Below are 9,292 nucleotides of genomic sequence, written 5' to 3'. Positions count from 1 at the left end.
GTGCTCTGTGTAAGTTTTTAGCGGCATCTAGCGGTAAGGTTGCGCATTGCAATCAACGGCTCAGTCCCCCGCTCACCCCTCCCTTTAGAGAAGCTACGGTGGCCGACACAGGTAAAGATATCGTCGGTAAAGACAGCAGAGCAATGAGATTTCTGTACAAAGTTAAATCAAGGAATTCAATTTACTTTATTCAATAAATCAGTGTTATTGCAAATGTTAATGTACTTGTTCATCATTGTGTAAGTGTTTTATTTTCATAAACGAAGTGGCGAACTTCCATGTAAGGGGACCCGCGCGGTGTATGTAGATAGAAATAGCTCGATCTAAGGTAATAAAAACATAACGATTCATTAAGAAAGGTCTTTATACACCTCTGAAAACACACACACACACACACACACACACACACACACATATATATATATATATATATATAAGCTATATTGCATTTCTGTAAATAGATCTTTATTTCACATTTAATGTTAGTATTAAAACAAAAAATAATAAGGGTATTTAATCACATTTCGAGCTCTTGTGTACAATAGGTTGAAACTAAGTTTGCTGTATAAAGGTAACATTAAAGCGGCTATTCAAATGTTATTGTTGTTTTAGGTCTCAGATCTAAAGTCCTATGAAAACCATTTAAAAAAATCAGACTTTTGAAATATACTAAAATATTTTTTGTTTACAAAATTACCTTTTTAACAAATGAATACATTTTTCAAAAATTGTAAAATAATTTTCTAGACAATCAACAATTTTGTTATCACCAAGAGTTTTATTATTGTACTCCGTTACAAGTGAGACCGCAGTGTAAGTGAAGAGAATTGAACGATTATCTCTTCTGTGCATTTTTTATTAATTGTGCGTATAAATGTCTCAAATTGTGAAAATATTACTTCTGTTTAATATGCATAAAATGCATACTATGAAGTTAGCCTCAACAAGACAAAAGTTGTTTCATTAGACAAATATTAATTTCCATGACTGTAATTTTCACCACAGAATGTTACAATTACAAGTGGCACTGGAAATATTCATGACAGAAATTATATTGTTAACATGAAAATCGGCTAATTTGGTTTGATTTTGGACTGTGTTGCATGAATAGAGAGTTCTTTGCATACTCATTAAATAGAAGTCCCTGACCATGACACATTTGTTTTCCGGTTTAATGTCAACTTCATATGAGAAAGAGCTTCTGTCCTTTCACAAACATGAGTACGTGATTGATTTATACTTGTGTTTTTTATGTTTCAGGCCACAAAGATGGAGATGCCACTCTGGCTTGCCAAGGGCCTGTATGAACGGAAGCGAAGAGTGCTGTCTGTATAGCTGCCAAAGGTGTATCGTGACAGCTGGAGAACAGTGTTTGGAGAGGATCCCATTGTTGTAGACTTTCTCAAAAAGATAGGGCCGTATTACTATGGTTTAAGCTCCCAGATGCTACTTTTTGTCAACCCAGAAAGCCCAGAGATTACAGGTGAGCATCTCTAGATAGGTAGTCAATCCACAATAATGTCTGTAAAAATCATGCTCAATCATACGTAAATAATGACCATACAAGACATTACCTTAACCTGTTAGTAATGGGTGGTTAGAAGAAAGCTTGGCCTTAAGGTTCACAAGCTGAAATCTTGATCTCATGAAATTGCGTATAAATAGTACGCCAAATAAAAAGGAACACTTGTGGTATTGATAAGCAAAAATGGACTTTGGCGTGCATATGCTATGCGATGGGTAGGTCTAGGGTTGTGGGGTAGATGTGTATCATATATGTACGCGAAACCTGCGTATCATATGCACACGGACAACAAATTTTGTATCATATGCATGGCAAAGTCTATTTTTGCGTATCAATACCACAAGTTTTAGTTTTTATGTGGCGTACTATTTACGTGTTTTCATGAGACTGGGCTCTTATGTCCTGTAATCCATCTGTTATTTCTTAGCTCAACCAGTAGAGGGAGCAGTATGTTTATAATCATTACTAGTACTGACCAGTAGCTGGGCTGGTTGATAATTAATACTTTTCACATGACCCTTACAGGAAAGCCCACATGGAGATTAAAACAAGGCTTTCCTCCACTGAGCACCAGTTATTTTTATGAGGTTTGCATTAAGTAGTAATATAGTAAGACAGTGATATTTAAAGGCCAAATTCAGTACACACCTTACTGATGATGCATACTTTGTACAGGCAAGCAGATGAACCAAGAATATAAACACAATGTGCAAAGTTACATTTTTTATGTTTGTTTCCCGTAGAAAACCATAAAGAAGACGCTTAACAATTTAGCACATTGCACTCATATTCCGAGCTCATCTGTTTGCCTGTATAAAGCACGCATCATCAATAAGGTGTGTACTGAATTTGATCTTTTAATGTAACTGTTTTAAAAGCATTTTAAGTGTTTTCACATTAAATATTTTAAAATGCCCTTCTGTTTTTAGTGATTAAAATGTTGTGGTGGGTGATTTATATGGATTGCTAATTTATGGATATTTATATGGATATTTTTCTTACAAAAATGCATCGATTAACCCCCCAGAGTAGGAGCACTTTTTTTATTAGGTGGATTGGCATAGTTTATTGTACATTACTTACGCTGGCCTATTGAAAAATAACACCCATTCACTGCCATTATAAAACTTGGAAGAGCAATTTTTTGTAATATAACTCTGATTCGCCTGAAAGAAGAAAGTCATATACACCTAAGATGGCATGAGAGTGAGTAAACCATGAGGTAATTTTAATTAAAAAATGGCTGGTTTCTGATAATCCATGAGCTCTTATATTTAGAATACTGGAGGTGACATTTGTATGCGTCATCAGGTTGCTTGTGACTGTGTGTGCGAGCGAGACTTATTTGCATCAGTCAACACAAGGACAAATCAAATCACTGCATGTCTCCACAATTCATTTCCCGTTTCTCTCTCCTCTCACCTCTAAAAACAAACACTTATCCTTCAGATCTTATGTATATTTGAATCGGATATCTCTTGATTAGATTTCAAATGTCTTAGGCTTCTTCATTTTAATGAGCATCTTTATAAATACAGAATCCTAGCTGCTTGTTCTAGTGTAAAATGTGGGTCAGCTGATGTGGACAACCTCATCCATGATTTCGGAATGGAAGTTATTGATATGTCCCTCTGGGATGGTCATATCGACCTTGTTATCTCTCTGCAGCCTCAGCTGAGTTGGCTTGGGTAGGGCAGGAGGGATTTATTGACTTTCTGAAAGGTCTAAACTAAAGAAAAATAACTTATTGCCCTACAGTTACCTTGAAGTTACATCATTTGGTGGCTTGATTACAAATGAGGCAATGATTTATTTGAATAAGCATACATATTCAGACAGTAAAATAAAAGTGCTAATGTTTGCAAAGAGTAAATTATATTTTTTTCATTAGAATAAATTAAGAATCATTAAAGTGTTCTCACTCTCTCTCTCTCTCTCTCTGTACCTTAACTTCTTATCGAATGGTGTCAAGTGTTTTACCATCACCCATGCTGGGTCTCCTAGAACATTACTTTTTAACAACATTTCTTGTTGTTGCTCAGTGAATCACTCCTGACCTGGATTCACATTGTGGCTTTTCTGGCATGAGCTGGAGACATACTACTCCTCTTAAGAGTCACGAACATGGAGCTAACCCAACTACTGCCAAACAACCCTGTTAATAGTCTGTTTTTCTTTAAGAATCTGTGACTGTGGCATTTAATGTGCAGTGACAGTTCATTACCAAACCAAGGCTATCACAGAGACTGTATGCAAGCACAAAGCAATGCTGCATATTTTGTGTAGACTGTGCTAGAACATTTCATTGTTCCTTAAGATTGCATTTCATTTGAATAACACACAGAAAATATTCGGATGTTAACTCAAAACGTTAAAACATTTTTTTAAAAAGCACTGACGTCTTTCCACGATCCCTTCCTCACTCAATAGACCTCTAATTCATTGTAGAATTATTCATGTTTTTGACTGTAAGAATCCTGCAAACAACTTTGAGATCCCATCTGTCCTCAGCTGACTGTGTTGCATCTCTTTTTAAAAAGAGTTGGAGGAAAAATATCCAGGACTGTTCCCTTGTCTATATTTGAGCTTCTTTTGTGAACTGATTTTCAGACTTTCCCATTTGAAAAGAACAGACAGGACTTGGAGGCATTAGAGGCAAAAGAGTGAGAGATAGAGAGAGAAAAAGAGGTGTCAGGATTAGCCGTATCTAAGCTAACGCCCCCGCGCCACTCTTCAGATGTGGCTAATCTCTCCCCAACTGGGTTTGTATTTGGTCTGAACACTGGTTCAAACAAGCCTGTGCACTATAGCAGGTGGGAGGTTGAGAACAGTGTTTTACCCCCAACCCCCCACCCAAACACACACACGCACATACTTTTTAATATTTCTGATGGTGGAACCTGTGGTGGACTTCTAAAATGAGGATGCGAAGCCCCCCCTATATTTTTTTTTTTTTTTTTCCAGAAATGTATTTAAGTTAATGACTTAAAGAAATTTTTATATTCGTACCATTTGGTTTTGCTAGATTATTATTAATAATTACCTTATTTTCAAACTATTAGTGATAAGATCTTTTGTAAACACAACAAGGTGCATATCAATGAATTAGAATGTTGTAGAAAATTTAATTTTTTTCAGTAATTCTACTCAAATTAGGAAACTTTTTGCACATAGACTGAAGTAATTGAAGTCTTTGGTTCTTTTAATTGTGATTAGTTTGGCTCAGATTCAACAAAAACCCACCAATTCACTTCAGAAGACCATAATTTTTTTTAGTGAATTGTTGGCCTTCTGGAAAGTATGGTCATTTACCGTACATGTACTCAATACTTCGAAGGGGCTCCTTTTGCTTTAATTACCGCTTCAATTCAGCGTGGCATGGAGGTGATCAGTTCGTGGCACTGCTGAGGTGGTATGGAAGCCCAGGTTTCTTTGACAGTGGCCTTCAGCTCATCTGCATTTTTTGGTCTCTTGTTTCTCATCTTCCTCTTGACAATACCCTGTAGATTCTCTATGGGGTTCAGGTCTGGTGAGTTTGCTGGCCAGTCAAGCACACCAACACCGTGGTCATTTAACCAACTTTTGGTGCTTTTGGCAGTGTGGGCAGGTGCCAAATTCTGCTGGAAAATGAAATCAGCATCTTCAAAAAGCTGGTCAGCAGAAAGGAAGCATGAAGTGCTCCAAAATATCTTGGTAAACGGGTGCAGTGACTTTGGTTTTCAAAAAACACAATGGACCAACACTAGCAGATGACATTGCACCCCAAATCATCACAGACTGTGGAAACTTAACACTGGACTTCAAGCAACTTGGGCTATGAGCTTCTCCACCCTTCCTCCAGACTCTAGGACCTTGGTTTCCAAATGAAATACAAAACTTGCTCTCATCTGAAAAGAGGACTTTGGACCACTGATCAACAGTCCAGTTCTTCTTCTCCTTAGCCCAGGTAAGACGCCTCTGATGTTGTCTGTGGTTCAGCAAATTCCTTGACACGTCTGTGTGTGGTGGCTCTTAATGCCTTGACCCCAGCCTCTGTCCATTCCTTGTGAAGTTCACTCAAATTCTTGAATCGATTTTGATTGACAATCCTCATAAAGGCTGCAGTTCTCTTGGTTGGTTGTGCATATTTTTCTTCCACACTTTTTCCTTCCACTCAACTTTCTGTTAACATGCTTGGATACAGCACTCTGTGAACAACCAACTTCTTTGGCAATGAATGTTTGTGGCTTACCCTTTTGGTGTCAATGATTGTCTTCTGGACAAGTTTCAGATCAGCAGTCTTCCCCATGATTGTGTATCATAGAGAACCAAACTGAGAGACCATTCTGAAGGCTCAGGAAACCTCTGCAGGTGTTTGAGTTGTTTAGCTGATTGGCATGTCACCATATTCTAAATTGTTGAGAAAGTGAATTGGTGGGTTTTTGTTAAATGTGAGCCAAAATCATCACAAGTAAAAGAACCAAAGACTTAAACTACTTCAGTCTGTATTCACTGAATTTATTTAATACACAAGTTTCACAATTTGAGTTGAATAACTGAAATAAATGAACTTTTCCATGACATTCTAATTTATTGAGATGCACCTGTATTTGCATATGGTGCACCTTCGATTTAAATGAACTGAGTGGTCATAAAAATATGGCAAATACGTTCAGTTTTTTTTTACTAGGCAATGCCTTCCTTGCCTTTTTGGAAAAAACAACCCTTGTGGAAACTCTGCTGATGTTGGATATGTCAGAAAGGATAGGGTGTTGGAAGACATTGCTCTCTTCTTTCTGAGGTGCACTTAAAATGCCTCATTCATCTGTTTTGTTTGCAGTATTTCAGTGACCTTTATAAATAGGGTGCGTGTTTGATGTGCCTAAATAGTGACTTTTCTTGTGGTTTTGTATGTCTCTTTGTCTCACCACCTCTCTCCTCACCTTGTTTTCCATTCTCTCTATCAATGTCAGGTGATGCCAGTTTGACGGACAAATGCGTTCAGCTTGATGAGAAAAAAAAAACATCCATAAATATCACAGCCGAGTGACCTGTTGTCCTTCGTTCCTGCTATAATGGAGGGATGAGTCATAGCTCAGCTGTCCATCTCTCGTGTTCTTTTTCCTTTTAATTCGAGTGGCACATCACCACATATAAGAAGGATCGTGCTTCAGACAGAATCCAATTTGTACTTAAGCATTTGCTGAGACAACTTATGTGCTGAAACATCTTAGTAACCGAATAGCAACAACTTACAGCTTGTGGCAGTGATTTATTTCATGGGCAGCCACACATTGTCTTAAAAAAATTACGATCTACTTCTTTTTTGGGGTAGTGTGGCATGGTGGCCAGCCATGAGCTGTCATCAATTTGTCCTTGAGCAAGGCCTAGGCCTAACCTTTTTTTTTTTTGCCAATCATGTAGTATGTTAAATAAAATGAGCATTTTTGTGATTCAGACAAAATCCTGTTCTGCATTCAAGCATGTGCTAAGGTAACTACAGTCTGCATGGGATTCAACATCAAGGTGGTTATTGCAGGCACAGGAATATCAGTGCTATAAAAGCAACTCAAATCACACTCAAAACAATGTCGATTCTCCACCTTCAATGCAAAGAACAAGCTGTAAATTTGGATTAACAATTGTAGTCCTAAATGTAATACTGAAATCCACACCAGGATTATAGTTTCAATTTATTTCCATTTATTTTGCATCCCTATGTGCAATGAAAACATAAGGCATTGCATTGCAATTGTGATGACCATTGTCTGGATTTGTTGCCTGTGCATTTTCAAGCAAATGATAATTCAAAAACAACTCCTTTTTCTGACCATCAGTATTGACACTCCCCAAATTGCATTGAGTCAGCTGTGTTGTCTCTGTGATAGCACTTGTCTTGGGTATGTTGCCTTGCTTACCAGTGAGCAGTTTAAGGTTGTCACATTGGCACATGTACAGACAACCAAACCTCAGATAAACAAGGAATCAAAACGTGCTTAGCCTGTCAACTGTGGTCCACTCCGCTGCCAGGTTTTTTCTAATTCACCACTTAAAACCTGGATAGAGTCCATCTTTTGTTCTAGACCTCTCCCAAAAAGGTGACTGACCTGATTTCTCCTTATCGCTGAGCTAATACAGGGACAAATAGGGGTCAATTAGCCTGCAAGATTGTGAGCCTTTAATTTGCAACAAACAATGAAGCAGGGAGATGTGTATGCTGCACTGTTGTGTACAGCATGTGGTGATAACTAGCCCATAATTCCTAATGAAGGTAAATATAATCATTAAGGGCTAGTGAGTCAGACTAGCCAGCAACATTTCTCTCAGTACAACATTAAAGAATAATGAAGACAGTGAGTTCAGTGAGAGCTTATGGGAAAACAAGGCATGGTGCAGTTTTTCCAATTCTTTGGATGTATGATTAGGATATTGATTTGCAATGATTCAATGCTTTTGGCATCTTGCAAATGACGAGCAAATATCACACTCTATGTCATCTCCATCAGTATCTTCATCATTATCAATATTACCACCACACCATTTATTTCTTTACATCAGAAGTATGTAGTCGAGCATGCAGCTATTTTTGAATGACCATTAAAGTTTGTGTAAAGCAATATTAAATGTGTTCTGAGTTTGTCACCCCCCAAGAAAATGTGTTAACCACCCAGCAAAATTTAAATAATAAAAAGTTATCAAAAACTTGAAAAAATATCTCTCTCCTCCACAACTATAACTGGTGTGTGGTGAGCGTACTGGCACCGATGTACAGTACTGTGGCTGCTGTCTCATTATCTAGGTGGATGCTGCACATTAATGGTGGTTGAGTAGAGACCCCTCATGATTGTTCATTCATTGGGGAGGGGCCATACTCAGTGGCTCCAATACATAATTGAGACATGATTTCATGCCCGCCCAAAAAATCCTGAACACAAAAATGGTCTAACTCCACAATTCAGTACTACATAGTTCACAGTCTTTGTAACATGTTTTTTTTTTTCAGTGTTTAGAAACAATTCTCTGAATTGCCTTTAGATAGACTTTAACTGAAAAATGTATTGGTGTATTTACAGTATTTACCAACAGGATTGGCTAACTGGACCATGTTAACCAGCCTTGAACCCATATACAGCTCAGTGCATTGAGGCAAGCCAAGTTACCTGTAGAAGGTATACTAGCAAAAACTGACTAATTCCAAGAGTTAAGGAGAGGGTGAAAATATACTTATTATTACAACTGTTTTTGGTGCAAGATTCCTTGGCTAACATTAGAAGAAATCTTCAGGGAAAAAAAGAGTATAAAAGAGTACAAACATTTGCTTGGTTATATGTGTCAGTATCTTCAAATCACACTGTGATAAGTAAATTTGTGGGTTTTTTATAGCAGTGTTTGGTTGTGTATATGAGTATGTACTTATAATCTTGGGAGAACCGTTTCTAGTAAAAACAGACTTGATAAAAGCTCATGCTGCCAAATGTGTGCATTCTCCCTGAAGTGTAAGAATCGTTTGTACAGAGCTGCCACTCGTGGTCTTATTGGAAAGCCTGTCCTTCTAAGCCTCCAGGCTTTACTCAGTATCCCTGTCTCACAATTCTTTCTCCTCTCCGTCTCCTTGGTTTCTTCCTTCCTGTCTGCCCTTTGCTATTCTTTCATTCCTCTCCTGTATCCAATGTCTTATCTCTCTGTCTCTCTCCATTTGTGTCCCTCTTTTCTGTCCTTCTCGGTGATTGCTCTTTCACTCTCCCTCCCTCTATCTCACTCTCATCTGTTGGTATAGCTCAGGCTGCA

Source organism: Carassius carassius, chromosome 50, assembly GCF_963082965.1.
Source record: "Carassius carassius chromosome 50, fCarCar2.1, whole genome shotgun sequence".
Taxonomy (NCBI): domain Eukaryota; kingdom Metazoa; phylum Chordata; class Actinopteri; order Cypriniformes; family Cyprinidae; genus Carassius; species Carassius carassius.
The sequence above is the reverse complement of the archived record's forward strand: the minus strand, read 5'-3'. Positions refer to the sequence as shown.